The sequence below is a fragment of the Mauremys reevesii genome, linkage group 7 (assembly GCF_016161935.1).
Source record: "Mauremys reevesii isolate NIE-2019 linkage group 7, ASM1616193v1, whole genome shotgun sequence".
NCBI classification, from domain to species: Eukaryota; Metazoa; Chordata; order Testudines; family Geoemydidae; genus Mauremys; species Mauremys reevesii.
In genome coordinates this window covers 68,742,573-68,764,628 of record NC_052629.1, presented here as the reverse complement: position 1 = coordinate 68,764,628, position 22,056 = coordinate 68,742,573, and the positions used below count along the sequence as shown (strand labels likewise).

Genomic DNA, 22,056 nt, shown 5'->3' with positions numbered 1-22,056 from the left:
ACAAAGCCCTGGCTGGGATGATTTAGTTGGGTTTGGTCTTGCTTTGAGCAGGGGGTTGGACTAGATGACCTCCTGAGGTCCCTTCCAACCCTGAGATTCTATGATTCTATGAACGAGCAGGGGAGGGAGAACTTTAGTTCAGTCCAATGCCACAGAAACTCTGCCTATCATAGTAGGATATTGAGCCAAAAGCATTACATCATCACAATTTATTCTCATTGGCTCTTGTTAGAGAGCTTATTCCTTCACTTTCCCACTTTTCTGGTCCTTCTCGCATGAACAGAGAGCAACAATACCCGAAGTCCAAAGGTGCAAACAATTCAATGTTTATTGGGGTGAACTTCCAGCAAGCTTAAATTCAAGTTCCTTTTTCCTTATTTTCAAATCCCAACTTACTTCCTGTTTGTCCCTAATTTATATAGTAATATTCTTAGCTATATCTTAACCAATCATTCTACTAAAATTTACCTAACCAATCCTAACATACTGTAACATGATTAGCTAACCAATTATATTGCACCACCTTAATTAGTTTACACGCAGCAAAATTAATTATACAGCAGACAGAAATAATCACAGAACCAGACAGAGATCATTCAAAAAAAACATAGCAAAGTGAGAACTACAATGACCAAACAATACAGAAGTGAGGATTTCACAACCACATCTATACCGACATAAGGGTTTCCCAGCTGTGTCTATTAAAAAGTGAGTTCTTACCAGACAGAAAACTATCAAACAAAATTTCCTTTTACATCTTCTAGGCTCTTCCCTTTCTCTGGAGGTGATAGATCGGATCACCTTCCTAACAGCCCCAGATTGCCTTATTTCAATATAACTATAAAATGTAAGGATGTGACTGCACGCTTCCAAGCTTATGGCTGCCTCTGCTGTTTAGCCAAAGGCATTGGCCTAAGAACAGGGCCTCAGACTGTCACAGTGAGAGAAGGCCCTTACACAGATTCTCTCTTTTATACCTCTATAACTAGCTAAATAATAAACATATACATAAATTCTTAAAGTATAGGCCTTTACAGCCAGGCTTAAATATCTATATCCTAACAGCTGGACACAGTTACCAACTCTCTGTCAATAAAGAAGCCTTAGCGCTTCCTAACAAAGTTTCCATAGTTGTCAACCAACCCACAAATAAACTAAAACATACCCAGCTTCTGTTCCAACCTGAGCCTGTCTAGGAACTCTGCATGATTATTCTACGTGGCTTTTTGAGTCAATTGTACAGTTATTTTTTGATATTACACATAATTTTGTTAAATCCAAGTTACATTAAAAAACTAGTAATTGATCTGTCTCTTTGAAGACAATGAGTTCATTTCTCTCACTGTGTAAATGAGTTCAGAATCAAAGACAATCAGATTAATGCACAAGTCTAAGGTACTGAGGTGACTTTTCATTGTCTTTATCGAGGAAGAACTCAGAGCTGGAATGATTTTGGTGCATTTGACATGAAGCTCGACTTGGGAGTTATATCAATGTCTTTGGGGTCAATGACAGGTTTCAAGGTAAAGTTCTGCAAAATCGTTGTCAGTACCAAAAAGAGCTCCACCCGAGCCAGACCCTCTTCCATGCAAATTCGCTTCCCTGCAATGAAAAAGGAATTTTGAGTTGATGCTAGAGATCTTTCTTTGCAGCACATTTTAAATATGGTTATTATAGGAGCAAAATCTCAGGATTAAAGTTAGATGAACAGAGTGATTCAGGGCAAGTGCATGGAGGAAAATGGCTGTTTCTCAGAGTTCAGTAAGGTATGAAAGTGTATGGGGGTTTAACAAGCCGCTCACAGATAATTTGAAGAACTGAGTTCCTATATTGCCGTTTTAGAGGCAATTTGGGGTGAAGGGTGGGAAGATGTGGGGGGCAGGAAGATGTGGGGTTTGAGGAATACGTTATCCACATTCCAAACGAGCTAAACAGTTTTCTGGGGCAGTGACATGGTGGTGATTGAGTAGAAGGGGAGAAGTAACAAGTAGAGAGGTGTAGGTGTCCTGAGTAGCAGGATGGAGGAAGAAGGCTGAAAGGCACTGTTAACAGAGTGACAGGGAGGCTCGGTAGCTTACATTCAAGTAGAGAAGTTATGTAGCCCCTTGATGAGATCAAGAAGGCTGAGGTATTTAATGCCCCTTCTGCTTCAGTCTTCACTGGGAAGGTGAATGGTGACCACATATTCAACACAATTAATATTAACAACGAGAGGAAAGAAATGCACTCCAAAAGAGGGGGAGAACCGGTTAAAGAATATTTAGATAAGTTAGACATATTCAAGTCAGCAGAGGCCAATGAACATAAGGGACTAGCTGAAGCAATCTCAGGACTGTTAGCAATTATCTTTGAGAACCCATGGAAGATGAGTGAGGTCCCAGAAGTCTGGAAATGGAAAAACATAGTACCTATCTCTAACAAGTGGAAGAAAGAGGACTTGGGGAATTGTCGACCAGTCAGCCTGGAAAGATACTGGAACAAAGTATTAAATAATCAATTGGTAAGTACCTAGAAGATAATAGGGATATAAGGAATAGCCAGCATGGATTTGTCAAGAGCTAATCATGCCAAACCAACCAGATTTCCTTCTTTAACAGGGTTACTGACCTAGAGAACAGAGGGGAAGCAGTAGATGTGATATATCTTTGTTTTAATATGGCTTTTGACACAGATCCTCATGACATTCTCATTAGCGAACTAGGGAAATGTGGTTAAGATGAAATTACTATAAGGTGGGTTCAGAACTGATTGAAAAAAAATGTACTCAGAGAAAAGCTATCAATGGTTTGCTTTCAGACTGCGAGGGTGTGTATATAATGGGGTCCAGGAAGGGCCTTTCTTGTGTCCAGTACTAGTTAATATTTTCATTAATGACTTGGATAATGGACTGGAGAATATGCTTATAATATATGGACATTTATACTGCACAACTATAAAATGGGAAATAGCTAGCTCAAGCAGTAGTACTGCTGAAAAGGATCCGGGTGGCGGAAGGTTTATAGTGGTTCACAAACTGAATATCAGTCAACCATGTGATGCAGCTGCAAAAAAGGCTAATAACATTCTGGGGTGGATTAACAGGAGTGTTGTATGTAAGACATGTAGGTAATTATCCCACTCTGCTCAGCACTGGTGAGGTCTCAGCTTAAGTACCCTGTCCAGTTCTGGGCACCACGCTTTAGGAAAGATGTGGATAAATTAGAGAGAGTCCTGAAGAGAGCAACAAAAATGATCAAAGGTTTAGAAAACCTGACCACTAAGGAAAGATTAACAAAACTGAATATGTTTATTCTTGATAAAAGAAGATTGAGGAGGGACCTGATAACAGTCTTCAAATATGTGAAGGACTGTTAGAAAAAGAACAGGGATCAATTGTTTTCCATGTCCACTGAAGGTAGGACAAGTAGTAATGGGCTTAATCTGCAACAAGGGAGATTTAGGTTAGATATTAGGAAAAGTTTTTTTAACTATACAGAGAGTCAAACTGTGGAACAGGCTTCCAAGTGAGGTTATGCAATCCCCATCACTGGAGGGTTTTAAGAACAGGCTGGACAAATATCTGTCATGGATGGTCTAGATTTACATGGTCCTATTGAGGTCCCTTCCAACCCTGCATTTCTAGGATCTCTCTCCAGCTGTCTATGCAGTTGGCTTTGTCTTACTGTATGTTTGGTACTCCCTTCAATTTTAGTGTTATCTGCACGTTTGATCATGATTAATTTATACCCAATAGACACCACACAAAGCAAGACACAAAGTTGCCAGGCAGAGCGAAGAGAAGGGAGTGTGTAGTTAGTCAAAAAACTCATTTCAGACCAAGGAACAGAAAGTGACACTCTTTAAAGACGGATAGATGCATTGCTAGCAGGAGAGACTCTGCTTCATAGGCCACCGGAAAAAGTATGCACTAAATAGTCTGAGAGACACTAGGAAATTCAAGGCAAAGCCAGAAGACAGTCTAGGATTTGAAATAAAACGGCTTATTTTACCTACAGAAAAAGGCATGAAGAAGTCACTCTTCTTAAAGGCATCATTTTCATCCAAGAAATGTCCCAGGTTAAATTGCTCTGGGTTTGGAAATTCCCTGCTGTCATATAGAACTGACTTCAGTGCAGGGAATATCATGGTGCCCTGAATTAGCAACTGCAGAAGAAAAGAGTTAAAGTGGATACTATCCAAAAGAGAGAAGCCTCCAAAATTCACTGAGCTGGACTGCAGAATCCATCTTTGTTTTTCTTCATTTCCTTGTGTAAGCAGAGTCAGGATGAGCTCTACCCTGACATCTTGTGGTGAATTATGGCGAGTGTGGAAAAGAATTTCAGGGGCTGATCGTGTTTGCATAGGCACACCCACCCCGCCTGGCATAGCCCACAGCAGCCTGGGATGGTTGCTTTGGCAGCTGTGGGATTCCCAGTTTCTTTGTTGTTGGGGCGGGAGAGGTGGAGTGTTGTCACCCTGATTGTGTGGATGAGGAACTGTGAAACTGCTTTGTGACAGGGAGTCTCACCATCAATTGAGTGGCACTCGCTAGACAAAGGAGTGGGCTCCTTGTGTGAGACAGAAGCATCAATTGTACCTCCTCTTCTACTCTCCACTGTTCAAGAGCAGAGCTGATTTTTTATTCTCTTAAGAATCTAAGTTACAGGTTCCTGAGCTGAACTCACTAAGAGCTGAAATCACTAAAGAGCTGTGCTAACTAGTGGGGGAGCCTGAAGCTATATTGCGGAGCAGAGCAGCTGGCAAAGCACAGCAGTTTGTGAGACAGTTGGAATGCCCATGGAGTGAGCAGAGCTGAGCAGTTTGCGGGAACGGCTGGAGTGGATCACAGGATGGCTGGTGGAGCAGAGCTGAGCAGTTTGTGGGGAAGACGGAAGCAGAATCCCACAGAGAGGCAGGGCAGTTGGCCCCGGACCATGTAAGGTGCCCCTTTCTACCCAGGCCGGCAGGGGGAAAACCCCTGCAGATAGACTCTTGAACTCTTGGGCTGCACTGACCTGGGACAGAGACTTTTGGGTTGTGGGACTTTTGGGACTGTGGGTGATCTTTGGGTTGCTGGGCTCTAGGGACATTTGGGGTATTGGACTTTGGAGTCTTGGGGTGATTTTGGGGTTGCTGGACTCAAGAGCCCAGGGAAGAGGACACGGCCCAATTTCCTGGGGTGGGTCTTTGCTCATGGTTTGGTCTATGAACTCTAGTTGAGGTGTTTTCCCAATTTAATGCTATGTTGTTTATCTCATGTTATTAAACATTTTCTGCTACACCAAGACTCTGTGCTTGTGAGAGGGGAAGTATTGCCTCTTTGAGGCACCCAGGGGTGTGTGTAAGATTTTCCCAGGTCACTGGGTGGGGGCTCGAGCTGGTTTTGCATTACATTGTAGGGAAGGGACCTCTATGTATTGAACCTGGCCCTTGCTGCTATCAATTTGGCCTGGCAGAAGGGTTACACTTGCATCCCCTGAACATCATGCTTTCAACCAGAAGCAGAAATATTAAAATTTCATGAGCCCAGTTATACCCACTGCACATCAGTTCACACCTTTGTACTACTCACTGGCAGATCTAAGATACATTGAGTGACTTTGGGCAAGTCACTTTTGGTGTCAGAGCCCTTGTTGCCCCCCTCTGTAAAATGGGGATAGCGATACTACCTCCTCTTGGTAAAGTGCTTTGAGATTCAGCAGATAAGTAGTATTATTCAGCATATCAGACCCAGCAAAATACCCCTGCCAGTGAGAGAGAAGCTACATCAAAGAAATTATTTTTGGGAAGTCCTATGGCCTATGTTATACAGGTTAGACTAGATTATCACAATCATCCTTGCTGGCCTTGTATATCTGTCCACTAGTATCTTTGGAGGATGTTAAGCAGAAGCTACTAAAGTTAGATATTTTGAAATCAGCAGGTCCAGGTAACTTGCATTCGATAGTTTTAAAAGAGCTGGCCGAGGCACTTGGTGGACCATGTAGATTTTCAATAAGTCTTGGAGCAGTGGGGAAGTTCCAGAAGACTGGAAGAAAGCTAATGCTGTGCCAATTTTTAAAAAGGATCAATGGGATCAGCTGGTTAATCACTGGTCTATCGGCCTGACATCAATCCCAGACAAGATAATGAAGCAGATATTATGGGACTAGATTAATAAATAACTAAAGGAGGATAATGTAATTAATGCAAATCAACATGGGGTTATGGAAAATAGATTCTGTCAAACTAACTTGATATCCTTTTCTGATGAGATTACAAGGCTGCTTGATAATGGTAGTAGTGATGACATACTTAGGCTTCTGTAAGGCATGACTTGGTATCATATGACATTTTGATTAAAAAAACAGAACAATATAAAATTAATATGGCACATATTAAATGGATTAAAAACTGGCTAATTGATAGATCTCAAAATTTAATTGTAAATAGGAAATTGTTATTGAGCAGGTCTGTTTTCAGTGGGATCCTGCAGGGACTGGTTCTTGGCCCTATGCTATTTAACATTTTTAACAATGACATAGAAGAAAACAGAAAATCATCACTAAAAAAGTTTGCAGATGACACAAAACTTGCGGGAGTGGCAAATAGTGAAGACAGGTCACTGATTCAGAGCAATCTAGCTTGCTTGGTAAAATGGGCGCAAGCAAACAATACGCATTTCGATACAGCTAAATGTAAATATAGACATCTGGGAACAAAGAAGGCAGGCCAGATTTACAGGATGGGGCCTTTATCCTAGTAGAATAATGACTTTTCAAAAGATTTGGGGGTTGTGGTGCATAATCTGCTGAACATGAGGTCCTACTGTGACGCTGTGGCCAAATAAGCTAGTGCTATCCTGGGATGCAAAACAGGGGAATCTCGAGTATGTATTTGGCAGTGGTGAGACGCCTGCCGGAATACTGTGTCCAATTCTGGCGCCCACAACTCAAATGATTAAAGGATTAGAAAACATGCCTTATGAGGATACATTCAAGGAGCTTAATCTGTTTAGTTTAACAAAGAGAAGGTCAAGGGGTGACTTGATAACAGTCCATAAGTATCTATAAGTGCATGGTGAACAAATATTTAATAATGGACTCCCCAATCTATCAGAGAGAGGTGTAACATGATCTAGTCACTGGAAGCTGAAGCTAGACAATTTCAGAATAGAAATAAGGTGGAAGTTTTTAACAGTTAGAGTAATTACCCATCGGAACAATTTCTCAAGGGACGTGGTGGATTCTCCATCACTGATAAGTTCTTAAAATCAAGATTGGAAGTTTTTCTAAAAGATCTGCTCCTGGACAAGTCCCATGGCCCGTGATATATAGGATGTCAAACTAAAGAATCACAATGGTCCTTAGAATCTATTAGTCTATTTAATATAAATCTAAGTCTATTTTTCATTATTTAGTAAACAAAAAACAAGAACTAACTGTGTAAGCTTGGCTCACTATTAAAAATATCTTAACCTTGAAGTGTAGTTTTTAGTTTTTATTTTTTTGTATTTGTATTGATTGGCTTGCATTCAGTTCCAGAAATAAGGTTGAGAGGGCTCTAATACTTTTTAAATGTATTCAGTCATTTCCATTTTCTGTGATGTTCTGCTTGTGAACTAATTGTGCCAAGAAATTTCCCCAGAAACAAAATCCCTTCGGCCTCAAAAGAAGAGAATGTTTCTGCATACTAGTTTGATATCAAAACCTTAGTGATTACCATTGCTAAATGCATTTTCTATTCCATATCGAAATGCCACAGCTAGAATCTGAAACCCTTTCCTGGACTGAAAGCCCAGTCTGCAGACTGCAAACTGCTGTTCTGATTCATGCAGAGGCTTGGAGGGATTCAATAATAATTGGTATAATATTGGTAAATCAGCAACAAAAAAACCACCACACAAAATCTAACTGAAGCATTTCTATTGCGAATAATTCACAATTAAGAAGAGAAAAAGGTAAAAGAACTCGACCCTTCACAGACACATTGAGAACTGACCTTGGGAATAACATACTGTTTGAGATGAACATCTCTAGTCGCAGCACGTGAGACACCTAATGGGACAAGAGCGATGAATCTCTGGATTTCATGTACCACAGCATCTGTGTAGGGCATCTGGCTTCGATCCACCATGCAGGGGCTTCGACTTTGGCCAATCACACGGTCAATGTCTTCGTGAATTTTCTCTGTCCTCAGATTAATGAGGTTTAATTATAATGGTAAAGAAGAGGATTCCCATAGATTTGCCCACCATTGTATCACACTGTCTGCAATTTGGGATTATAACAAACCTGGTCAATTTGGTGTTACAAAAACTTCACTGATCTGGACTGAGAGAGGAATTCAATCACAACGGCCTATTTAGCCTTTGGACCCTTTGCTCAGTCTGTCAATACGGGGACAAGTAATACCCATTGTAATGGTGCTTTTTGGATGAGAACTCCTGCCTGCAGGGAACTGGAGTAGGAAACCACCCCCACCCCCCAACAAATCTTCAGCTCACTTCACATAAACTAATTAACCACCACCATGTTACAATAACAGGCCAGGCGTGGTGCATTTTGGTGGGAGATGTCTATATCCATTTACTGGTCCATGCATTCCTCACATCCCCCCAGGACCTAACATTTTGTGTGTTTGAGGAAGGGAGACTTCTACCTTCTATTTCTGGGTATTTCAGAAGAATAAGGAGTCCATATATCAGAGTGATGCTGGTTGTCCCTGTTCCATCGACAAATAACTCTATTGTGCTTCGTGCCAAACTTTCCACATTAAATTCTGACTGGACATTCTTTTGCTCCTGAAAAAAGATTTGGTGACGATCTTTGATTCTTGATGGTAAAACTGTAGGATATATTGAGATATTCAGATATATATTCTTCTACCCAGCTGGTGACCCACCTCTGATCATTATAAAAATCCCACAAAAATGGCCCATAGCACCTGACATTACAAATGTATTACTGTGGTGCATTGGGCCCTGTTCTGTGCATTAAGATGATTTTTTTTTACATGAAAGAGGAGAGCAGAGTTTGACCATTATAATGTATGTTCCTTGGGCGGAGAGCATGTCTTCCCTTTGGGCCTTCTCCAAAGCCATGTCCTATGTTGTTGCTTAACAAATTAATCCCGATGATACGTATAACCCACTCCACAGGAAAGCGGAAGGGCTGCTGCCTTCACATACCTCTCCCATTTTGACGAGGAAAACATCAATAAAGTCTTGAGGGTAGTTGAGATCCAGAGACTCTTTGTGCATCTTCACTCTTTCCAGATCTTCTGAACTCCTGAGCATTTTTTAAATATCCTCCGGTAAGGCCCAGGGATGTAATCCACGAGAGTCGGGAAAAAAGAGTGCAGCTATAAAGGATGAAAGAAAAACACAGCTTGATATATCTGGACACAACAGTCATAGTGTTCACTCAAATGAGTCAAGTACAGCAGAACAATACAATGTTTCTTTGGCACCTTCTTATGAAAATGGATTCAACAGATCATTGCAAACTCCACTAAGTAATACTATCGAACATACATAAATTCCTCACAAAAACAGCAGTGACATTCAGTTATATCAGCTAAGGTATGCTCCATTTTTTCCCCACATAAAACCAACCCCAGTACACACATCCTTTTCTTGAAAAACAAAACAAAACACTCAAGTGCCCAATCTTAGCTCTGACCACAAATTTTCTTAAGCAGCAATAAACCATTGTAGCCTTTAAAAGGAAAATATATGTTAGACTTCCTGAGGTGGCAGTAAAAGGGTCAAATTCTCTATTGTGGTGTAACTCCCTTTATTTTGACTGAGTTATGCCAACAAAGAGTTTGGCCCTTCATTGTGCAATTAGCGAGGTTTTCAGGAATAAGGGTGTGTCTGGTGGCTGGCTGTGAGCTGGAAATGAAAGGAAGTTTGCTTTGGAGGTGAGAAATATCTTCAGATTCACTATCATGTTGCTTATATGATAAGGCATGTGACATGTCACTGGTGTGGATGTTAATATTTTAACTGGCAACTTGCTTGATTTTTACCAATAATGTTGACAGTGAATGTCCATAAGCCAACTTAATTCTGGGCTAATGAAGTGTTTTGTGTGGGAATTTAAACAAGACTTAGAAACAAGTTTGAGGCTGGGTTTGGTAGTAGCTTCATCCTAATGAAGAGAATAAGACCATGATGGGAATCTGAAATAACACTTGTTTAAGGAAAATTAATAGTTAAAGAAAGAAATTTCTGTCCTCTCCCCCAGTACAAATGAGGAGAATGGAATAAACCCCTGAACATTCCACTGTCCAGGGAGAGCGCTGGAGCTTGTCATTTTCCTGTATGAGACTAATTAAAGTAACAAAATTTCTTATCTTCATGGTCAAACCGGTCCCCAAAGACAGATGACATTGGAGAGTGCGTGGGTAAGGAAGAGGGTGGGGTCAAAGGGCTGCCCTGGAGCAAAACAAAACTACAAAGAGTCAGTTTTAATTCAGTGTCTTCACCCCCGGCATCAGAGTCACTGGCAGCACGGGGACATTGTGGATCTCCCACCCCAGGGCAAGGTGGGGCTGACAGTAATATTCCCTGGGGAGGGTGGGTTAGGGCTGCCCCAATCACCACTCTTACCTCTCACATGCTAAATTAAACAAACACCACTTTTTCTGCTGGCAATTAATTTTCACTCTGCTCTGCTGCTTGGCACACTGTGGTCTGACCAGGGGCCATCATTTTTTGGTATTGCCACCCTTACTTCTGCACTGCTACCTGCAGAGCTGGACCCTCAGTCAGCAGCTGCCACTCTCCGGCCACCCAGCTCTGAAGGCATCAACGCAGAAGCAAGGATGGCATGGTATAGTACTGCCACTCTTACTTCTGTGCTGCTGCTGGCAGGGCGCTGCCTTCAAAGCTGAGCTCCTGGCCAACAACCGCTGCTCTCCAGGCACCCAGTTAAGAAGGCAGTGCAGACGTAAGGGTGGCAATACAGTGACCCCCCTAAAATAACATTGCGCCCCCCCTGCAACTCCCTTTTTGGTCAGAGCCCCCAATTTGAGAAACACTGGCCTCCCCTGTGAAATCTGTATAGTATAGAGTAAAAGCACACAAAAGGCCAGATTTCAGGAGGGAGACCAAATTTCATGGTCCGTGATGGGTTTTTCATGGCCATGAATTTGGTAGGGCCCTAATCATCACTAAATCCTAGAGCACAGCAATCTCCCCTTGGCACTGCCAGCCCTGGCCGTGCAGCATAAATACACTGTTGTTGTGCTAAGGAAGGAGCTCCCAGCACAACAGCAGGGGGGATGGGTCTGCTTTCTTCCTTCAGAATGTATTGAGCAGGCCCCACAGCTCAGCTAACACAGCTGGGGAGGCTGAATTTCCCGCTGGCTCACCAGTGACATCTTAGCTTCCGTTTCAGGTTCTTCCTTCCTCATAAGCACAAGGAACACACAGGGCTGGTAACTGAGAGCTAACCTGAGGCTGCAGCATCAGAGGGAGCAGCACAACATTCCTGGGGATTATCGGCAAGAGTTCACCCCTCTGACCTGAGAGTACAGTGCTCCTGGGGAACATCCAGAAGCAGCATTTTCTTCATGCACCAGACCCCTGCTCGTGTCCTCACCCGTCGATTCTCTTTGACTCATTCCCAACAGCAATAGCTGCCCCTTGACTCAGGGTGCACAAGTAGAAGTAGCAGCATTAATGTGATACCAGAGGTGGGGAAGGGTCTCACTGCATTCTCCTCTCCCACTTACAATTCACCAGATGGGCAGAGGCAACATCAGTGTATCCCTTAGTGTTGCATTAAATATTGCAAGAGGCAGGTGATCTTATGGCTCAGTTCCCCATCTCTAAAATAGCAGGGGAAATCATTCATTTCTTCCACTGTTTTCATTCATGTCTATTTAAGTTGTATGCTACTTGGGGCAGGGATTGTCTCAAACCATTTGTTCCAAGAGTCTATATGCAAATGAGCCCCAACGTCAGCTGGGACTGTTAGATGTTACTGGAATATAAATAATAATTTAGGAGTGTAACTGGCACTGACATAGAAGAGCTCTGATATTTCACATATCTTGGCAGCATCCCACATACAACAGGTAGAACAGACAGAGACATTAAAGCCAGAATAGCAAAAGCCAGACATGCCCTTGTAACTCTAAATCTGATCTGGAGAAATACAAATCTTACCTTCCCAACCAAACTTCAAATATTTAGCATCATTGTAAAGTCAGTCTTACTACATCGTGCTGAAACTAGGAAACGTGTTGAGACCTTATATCTATACTCCAAGTTCTTATAAACAGCTGCCATAGACAAATCCACAATATCAGATGGGTAGAAAAAAAAACAAAGGAAGATAAAACAAAAACTGATGGGACAGGAAATTCTGGAACAAAAATAGAGATGTTAGAACATATATGGGCGAAAGACTTGAATCACATAATAAGACAGGAGTTGGACTGGAACTCTCATAGCAAGAGGCAATAAGGTAGACCTTGGGGAACATGAAATGCACAATAGAAGCAGAATTGTTAGTTATCAAATTGAAATTGGAAGAACCTAAGACTGCAGGAGGAAACCAGCAAAGATGGAAGACCCTGGGGAAGGCTCTATGTCCCACAAGGAACAGAGAGGAATAAGATAAGAGAGAATGAGAGTCATTTATGAAGTATTGTAAATTTACACCGTGATTTCAAACATTCCTATAGAGCCCGTCACTATAGAACAGTGGTTCTCAACTTGTTATCTGGGCTGCAGGGGCCAGGTGGCAGTGAAGCGGCATCAGGGACCTGACCCCGACCCTGGACCCCTGCCATGCAGGGCCAGCCGCCTGCCTGCCCCAGACCCTGGACCCTCGCCGTGTGGCTTCCCCAGACCCCAGAGCTTGCAGGGCCAGGCAGCTGCCCTGACCCTGCTGGGCTGGCCAGGAGCCCCAGACCCCCAAAACCCGTGCCAGCAGCCCTGATCCCAACACGCTGACTGATGGGGTAGCCTGAACCCCTCCGCTGGGCAGCCAGGAACCTGGGGGACCCGGTATGTGGGCTGACCTTTAGCAGACAACTGAGCTGGGCTGCAGCTGTGTCCTAATTGGGCTGAATGCAGCCCGCGCTCCATGGGTTGAGAACCACTGCTATAGAAGGTAGGTGCCAAACATGTATCATATGTCTAGCAGAGAAAAAAAAATGAGAAGAAGCAAACTGTAGGCATAGGTGTCTTTTTAACCCAGAACACTGGAACTAACCCGCTCTAATATGGCTCACTGTATTAGCATCTACCCACTCTAAACAAATACCTTCCATTTGCTCATTGATCACAGATCACAGGGGAGAAAATGTGAGAAAGAAACAGCCAGAAACGGTCATCTCTGGAACATTTCACTCATCCTTTCCCATTACATTAACACAGGTTGTTATATGTGCAGTTAATGGCTTGAGTAATAAGACGTTTGAACCAAACAATTAATATAATGAAAAACAGAAAGACTACAGTCTTTGACTCCTCAATTTCCAACAGACATGAAACAATCCCCACCATGTGTGTTTCTGAGCCTTTCCATCAGAAAACAAGTTTCCTCCTGGATACGCTCCTCAATGCTTTTCTTCCCCATCCCACAATTTCTCAGATTAGTGAGGGCAAATCGATGGAGCTGCTTCCACTGCTCCCCATTGCTGAAAATAATACCTAGAAATGGGAAGAGAACAGGAATGAAAGGAGGGAGGACAAGACTCAGTTTGCCTATTTGAAAAAATACCCAAACACTGGTGAGTCAAAGGTTCATCTTCAACATCATTGCCTGTTTTCTACTAGGGAGATGACATTACCGTTACATTGCAATTACTGTTCACAGTATTGCTGTTGCCATGTTGGACTCTGGATATGGCTGAGACAAGGTAGGTGAGGTAATATGTTGGATCAACTTATGTTGGTGGAAGGGACAAGCTTTTGAGCGGTACCAAGTTCTTACTCAGTTCTGCAGCAGTTAATTAGCACGTCCAAGCTAAAAACAAGGTGGGACAGACTGAAAAAAGGTTCACTCTTAAAGAAAGACTGTTTTATGGCCCATTACAATATTTATTAGGCCTGGTCTACACTGAATGGGGGGGGATTGATCTAAGTTACGCAACTTCAGCTAGACTAGATCCCCACTGGATCGCTCACTGCCCGCTGATCCGGACGGTAGTGAAGACATACCATAAGACACCCTGGTGACTACTAACCCTCCATTATTCCACCACTGCAGAGGTTTTAATTGGCCATTATAGGCCACTTAATTTTCAGTGGTTTCCTACAATGTGCCCAAGTTACAAGCCTTTGAAAAAAAATCACTGTTCACACATGCTCAGTAGAGACTTCTTAGAATTTAGCAGCTAAAATCTCCAAAGTTTCTGTCTTCACTAGGCATGCACCAGCACCTCACAGATCCTGGTGCCTGTCCACATGCAAGATGACAAGCTACTGCTGCTCTCGGTTACTCCATTAACTCAGATGTCTGTGCAGTTGCGTAGGGAATCTTAATTCTAGCATTTCCTAACTTCTGAGTGCTTGACTTTACAACCTCAGTAATGTTCAAGTGTTATTTTTCCAGTGTAATCAAGTAACTATACTGAAGGTTGTTTTCACAGTCACTGTGATTCTTATGTAACTACACTTCACTTAATGCAGAAATAAGATAAAAGACTTCCTGAAAAGGACTTCTTGGCACTTCCATATTTATTTTTTCCTCACTACTAAAGAATCTTAAAAACTGAGACACCTAAGTGAAACAATAATACAAATAATCCTTCACTGCTTATGGGATATACCTAGTTAGTGAGCTCAGGGGAAGAACAGGATAGAAATTCATGGTTTGTTCTGACCCTCTTGGCCTCTCCAGCCCTGCTTTCCTGGCTGTATTCTGGGCCTACTAAAGTAGATTGGCCTGGCTGTTACCTGTCATAAACTTGTACTGACGTGCTCGGAACCATTCATGTCGGTGAACCAGTGGTGTTACCCAGGGTTTTCAGAACCCAAAACTGTGGTAACTTAACTGTTTCACTCTAGGCAGTGTCAGGAATAAATCAATGAGAACATAGCAATTCCATCTGATAAATTATTGATATAAGCATGCTCTTATCTAAATCTATGATTTATTAGATATTAAGCACACAGGCATAAGCAATAGGTTTGGAACATCCAAGATATAGTTACCCACAATCTGAGATGATTTTGAGTAATCACTAGCCAGACTTCCAGGGGCCCTCTTTCCATTCAGATGATAGGGAGTTTAGATGTCAGCTCCTTTCCCAAAGAAAAGCTCCCACAAACTGATCTGAGGTATTTACTTTTACCAAATCTTTTATAGCTAACTATAACAAAGCACATAACCTAGAGTAACTCCTAGTGGGTCAACATAAAAACCTCTGCTGGGTCCTCAATTCTTCTAATTTCAACAAACTCCTCATTAGCTCAAAACATTTCTGATATTTCTAGCCATAGCAACAATATGTCAGGGGCACCTAAAACCAAGGCACTCACTTTCCTCCATAACTTTCTATCCCATCCTCCCATTCTGATTAACAAACTGCAAGTATGCAGCTGTCCGCCCTTGTCTCACAGAGGCCTGAGATTATTCCTATCTATGTGATATTTGGTTTTCAACTAGCAGTGGCTGAACATACAAAATGGCTGACTGCTGTACTGTCAAGTTCTGGGGTACACACATGAATGTAAACAGTGGCAACACTGGGCAACAGTGGCACAATAGGGAACGGGCTCTTTCCTGAAACCAAGACTATTTATCCAATTTTTATTACTGTATGAATAAAACTCCAGCTGTTTCCCTTTTGTCTTTGCAACTGAGTTCTCCTCTATATGCTGAAGTTACTTGAAAGGTACCTCTTTCCTTGGCGGATTTTTGAAATATTGGCATACTTCCTCTTCCACTGAACTCGTCCCCGAGACCAATCAGAGCTTTCTTCACAATCTCATATCCATACAGCACCACAACCCGTTCTGAGCCTAAGTGTATTGTGAAAATTGGGCCATACTTTGCACTTAGCTGTAAAAGTTTAACACAAAAGACCAGTAAGTTTTAATTTAGATCCACTTAATTACAAATAAGAATGTTTGTAGATCAGATTACAAACTGATGAAAGTGCTCTCATGCCACTGAGCTAATATTAGGCAAGTTTTATTACTGATCATTGTCCAGACTTGGCTATTTCAGCCCAGATCCTCCAAGGTACAGTATTTAGGAGACTAACTCCATTGATTTCTATAAGAGTTAGAGGCCAACATATCTTGGAGGATCTGGGTCTGCCTGACTTTTCAGTTCTTCACTTTATCTTAATACATTTTTAACATTTTCCCCTATAAATATGTTTATGCCTTCCCAATATAATTATAAAACACAGATTGAATTATTTCATTATGAGAGGAGACTACATTAATATGGGGCCTTTCAATGGTGATCTTGAGCGCTATATAAAAATGACACTTCTAACTCCACAGAAATGCTGCCTGTGTTTATTCAGTCATGGCAGCTGATTTTATGATGACAAGACAGAGTTTCCCTTCGTTTTACTCTTGTCGGCCTTGCAAAGCCAAAGAGAGAAAAGTGAGATTCTGTTTCCCCTTTCACATCACCAGCAGAATTACTGTTCAATTTCCAATTGATTACACCTATGCAAATCAACAGACAAACACATCTGTATCTCAGGGCATGATGAGAAGAGAATGAAGGAGAACAGCTGTGACTGGGGGCAACATTTGTCTTGTACAACCCTCATTATTTGTGATGATTTGCGAGAAGGAAAGAATCCAACCTGTCTGTCCAATCCCAGGCTGTGTTTGCAGAGCTCGCTAAAAGGCCAGAACATGCAGTACTACAATGTCATTTCTTCAAAGCTGAGCTGCAGTTTCTGCCTTACCATCATTTTGTAATGCAGGCAAATATCATTAGAGCAATTTTACAGATGGAAAAATTAAGGCACAAGGGGGTTAAGTGATATGGCCAAGAGCACACCTGGAGTCTGTAGCAGAGGTAGGAACAGAACCCAAGGCTCACCACTGCCATTTCCTTACATAACCCACTAGAGCGCTGTCCCCACCCTGTGATCACTTGTACCCACGGCAGTGCAGCTGCGGGGGGCACTCTGGATTAGAGGTGAATAAGATCCCCTTTAATATGAGCAGTACATTATCCCGAACAGTTTACATCTAGCACCCAAGATAGATTGTTTAATGAAAAAATAAGTTGAAATTTGAGTTGATGTGCAATTGCCAACAGGCTAGGCTTGAGCCAGGCTCTGCTTAATGTCCACCTACAACCCAACAACTGATACCGAGTGTAGCAAGGCGGTGGGATATCCCACAGCTCCGCCGAGGGATGGACCTCCCCTAACACCAATGTGGGCGGAGTCACTGGGTCCTGCGCCCGCCCCTCAGAGGTCACGGCGCAGACCCGGAAGTATAAAAGCTCACCAGCAGAGCTCAGTTGGGAACCAGCCACCGGAGAGGCCAGACATCTGTGACCGAGCTCCCTCTGGGGAGACAGCAGAAGGCCGCGGCCAGCCTGAGGTCGCACCGGGCCGGCCGAGCCTACCCCTCGCACGTTACCCTGGGGAGGACTGGCTGAGCCTACCCCGTGCTCATTACCCCGAGGAGGACTGGCCGAGACTACCCCACTCCAGCTACCCTGAGGAGGAGCCGAGCCTGCCTCTTGCCCGCTACCCCGAGGAGGAGCCGAGCCTGCCTCCTGCCTGCTACCCCGAGGAGGAGCCGAGCCTGCTGCCTGCCCGCTACCCCGAGGAGGAGCCGAGCCTACTATCCGCTACTTACCCAGAGGAACCAATGGTGTTTGAGACTGTCAGCGACACTACCACGACTCAGGTATCCTACGAGGAGGAGTGTGGAAGTAGCCTGGGGGCAGCCGACCCCAGTCTGGCTGCAACACTGCCAGAGCCTATGTCAGTGTTGCGGCCAGGATCCCCACTGACAGCAGCGAGTTTCTGCCGCTGCTAGGGCCCCGGGCTGGGACACAGTGGAGTGGGAGGGCCTGCGTCCCCCCTGCCACCCACTCCTTGGGTGGCAGACTCCCCCTTTTCCCTGGCCTGGAGAGGCTAGGATCTCCTGATATTGAACTACTGACTCAGCCCCTGCCTAAGGGCCTGAGTCTCTGACCTTTGCTTGCTGCCCCGCCCTGACCTAGGGCCTGGGCTATTAGTGAACTGCTGACTCAGCCCCTGCTTAAGGGCCTGAGTCCCTGACTGTGTGGCTGCGGCCCTGCCCCGACTTAGGGCCTGGGCTGCTCTAGAACTCTTGGCTCAGCCCTGGCTTAAAGGGCCTGTGCCCCTGACCGCGTGTCCACAGTCCCCCACTAGCGCAGAGCCCAGACGGACAGCGAGCTAGAAGAGTCGGTGGGATACCCCACAGCCCCGCCAAGGAACGGACCTCGGCCGGACACCTTTACACCGAGAAAACAGCCTTACCTCCTCTACATGTTGGGCAAATGTAGTAAGTGCAGGCCCTGATAAAGGCCCAGTATGAGGCCTGAGGCCTGAACTAAAGCAATAATCAAGACTCTGCTAATATAAAGCAAAGTTAAGCTGTGAGCCAGAGGCCGGCTTGGTTCACAGAAGTTGGCACGGAAAGGGCTGATGCTGCAAAAACATATATTCACCTAGCATAAACACAGTACTAGAACACACTATACTGAAACATTCCATAGATAACGAAAGGACAGGCCGACCCATCCCAATGACAGGGGCAAAAGGGTAAAATGATGGATAGAGTTGTTTTGAACGAACCAACATGTACAAGGTAGAAGGCGGTGCCTTAATACGTAGAAGGGTTGTAACTTGCTACGTAGAGAGGTTGTACCTCAATACGTCAGGTGTGATGTGTAACTTGTTTGTATCTGTGTATAAGAATGCATCCTTGGGGCAGTGTCTTTGTCCAGCTGTAGGGGGAGTGGAAAGTCCCGCCACTAAGCCGGGTCCTTGCCAAGAGGCACTTTCTCGTAGTATGCCCTGAGTTAGGCTAAGAAACCTACAGGGAACTGCAATTGTGTCCGAGATCGCAATAAACCTAGTCGACGTGACTTTGCACCTTACTGGACTCTGTGGTCATTGGGGGTTCTTGTCGGGTCTGCTGTGTCAGCTATCTGCAGAGCTGGGGCAGCACACAGAGGGAACTCACACACGCAGCCGAGTGATATCAACAAGGAGAAAGCAGAGCACCACACCGGTACCGCTCTGACAACAGAATGTTCTTCATATTCAGCTGCAGTGTGTTCTCTATGATGGGAAAAGCAACAGGCCCAGGAGGCAGCTTCCCACTTCCAGACATCTTTCTCCATGCCGAAAGGAAAAGAAAGGAAGAGATACAAATCACCAGGAAAACCACCAGGCTCTGTTGCTCCCAGAGGTTCCATTGCAGAGTGTAGCAATTATTCTGGATTCTGGCAAGATAAAAGAAAGGAAAAGTGGATCCTCGCTTTTTATATTGTATACAGCAGAAGTGGGTACAAGCAATTAGCCAATAGGAGCTGTCAGTTCCTCTGAGTTAAGATGATAAACTCTGGACTAACAAAGGTGACTGGAATCATCACACTTGGAATGGACTCTTGTAGACGTGCAGACTCACCCCTGCAGCGCCTCCTGCTGGTGACTTCTAGGAATTAGCTCATTCCAGCACCAGAGCGCCCTCTGCAGGCAGGTGAAATTTCCATCCAACACATTACTGGCATGAAATCCCCAATGATGAGAAAAAGCGGAGAGGCCATGGCTCATGTACTCAAAAACACGGAATGCTGCATACTGGTTTTGTTGCAAACTCTTCCAGTCTAGTGTTCCAGCCACATTGGCTTCTACAGGAACAAAGGACTGGAAAAATCTGGCTAGAAATCTGGCATGCCATGAGAAGGCAGCAAATCAACAGAGAGCATTCCATAGGTGGAAAGAGCTTGAGATGCGACTCAGGTTAAAGGCCACCATACATGATCAGCATCAGGAGAAGATTGCATTAGAGTCTCTTTACTGGCAAAATGTTCTGAAAAGGCTCATTGCCATTGTGAGAATGCTTGCTACCGAAAACCTAGCACTGTGTGGCACTTCAGATCAGCTACATGTGCCAAACAATGGAAACTTTCTTAAAATTGTGGAGCTGATGGCTGCGTTTCATGCTGTACTCCAGGAGCATCTAAGAGGAGTCACCACCCAAGAAATGTACACACACCACTACCTTGGAAAAACAATTCAAAATGAGATCATACAGTTACTGGCAACAAAAGTCAGACAGAAGATTGTGGCAGATCTGAAGTCAGCAAGATGTTACTCTGCTATTCTGGACTGCACACCTGACATCAGCCATATGGAACAAATGACTTTAATGGTGTGTTTTGTAACAACAACAACAGAACCTAGTGAAAATGTCCCTGCAATGGTGACTGTCAGAGAGCATTTTCTAGAATTTATTGATATTGATATTACAGGATCTGGTATGACAAATGTGCTTCTTAAAAAACTGGAAGATACAGAAATTGCAATAGCTGACATGAGAGGTCAGGGCTATGATAATGGTGCCAACGTGAGAGGAAAGAACAGAGGAGTGCAGACATGGATCCAAGAGTTAAACCTGCAAGCTTTTTTTGTTCCATGCAGTTCTCATTCATTGAACTTGGGGGTCGGTGATACAGCATCAGCTTCCAGTGAGGTTGCTGAATTTTTTTAAATGTAATTCAAAGCATCTATGTATTTTTCTCTGCATCAACTCATCAATGGCAAATTTTGAAGCAACATCTGGGAACATCCTCTCTGACCCTGAAACCACTGAGTGCCACATGCTCAGAAAGCTGAGTGGAGGTAATAAAGCCTATCAAAAACAAAATTGGGAAGATAGATGCCATTATGGAGGATAATGCTATGACAGGAATTGTTCATGGGAGAACAGTGGCAGACAGAAATGGAATCACAAGAAACATACATAACTTCAAATTTCTGTGTGACTTAGTGTTGTGGCATGACATACTGTTTGAAATAAATGTTGCAAGCAAGAGACTCCAAGGTGTTGACCTTGATATATCTGGAGCAATGGAACAACTGGACAAAGCAAAATCATACCGGTCAGATGAGGGATTTCAAAACATTCTGAAGAATGCACAGACATTGGCAGAGGAACTTCACACTGAAGCTATTTTCCAACCTATTCAAGAATACAAGAGTCACTGAAGAAGAAGACATTTTGATTACGAGACACAGGATAATCCCATAAGAGACCCCAAACAAAAATTCAAAGTTGAATTCTTTAACCAGGTGCTAGATTGTGCAATACAGTCAGTTGAAGAATGTTTCATGCAGCTCAAGGAACACAGCAGTAAATTTGGGATGTTGTATGATATTCCAAAACTCATCACTATACATGAAGAAGACCTACACCAGCAATGCAGGGCACTAGAGACTGTGTTGACACATGATGACATGTGCGATATTGATGCTAGTGATTTACGTGATGAACTGAAAGCCCTTTCAAGATACATTTCAGCAGGATCAACTCCAAAGGCTATTCTGGAATATATGTGCACAAATAAGATGACCACTCTCTTTCCAAATGCTTTTGTTGCTCTGTGCATACTTCTAACACTTCCTGTAACAGTTGCCAGTGTAGGACACAGCTTCTCCAAGCTGAAGTTAATAAAAACACATCTACGCTCCACAATGACACAGGAGAGGCTGGTCGGCCTTGCAACCATCTCAATAGAGCATGAGCTGGCCCAGACTGTGGACCTTCAGCAGGAAGAAGTTCAAATATTTGCAACCAAGAAGTCACAGAAAGCACTACTTTGAAACAGATAAAAATGCCAATGTTTACTATGCAGACAAGAAAAGTTACATTTGCTGTTCAGGCGTTTGAAAGTTAAGCTTCAGAGTAGCAGCCGTGTTAGTCTGTATCCGCAAAAAGAACAGGAGTACCTGTGGCACCTTAGAGACTAACAAATTTATTTGAGCATAAGTTTTCGTGGGCCCACTTCTTCGGATGCATGGAATGGAACATATATTGAGGAGATATATATACACATACAGAGAGCATGAAAAGATGGGAGTTGCCTTACCAACTCTAAGAGGCCAATT

The 22,056-nt window shown here is 43.5% G+C and overlaps 1 pseudogene; it reads right to left on the bottom strand.

The window, feature by feature from the left end:
* Positions 1–1,139: 1,139 nt before the first annotated feature.
* Positions 1,140–19,361, bottom strand: LOC120368574 (annotated as a pseudogene).
* Positions 19,362–22,056: the final 2,695 nt, after the last annotated feature.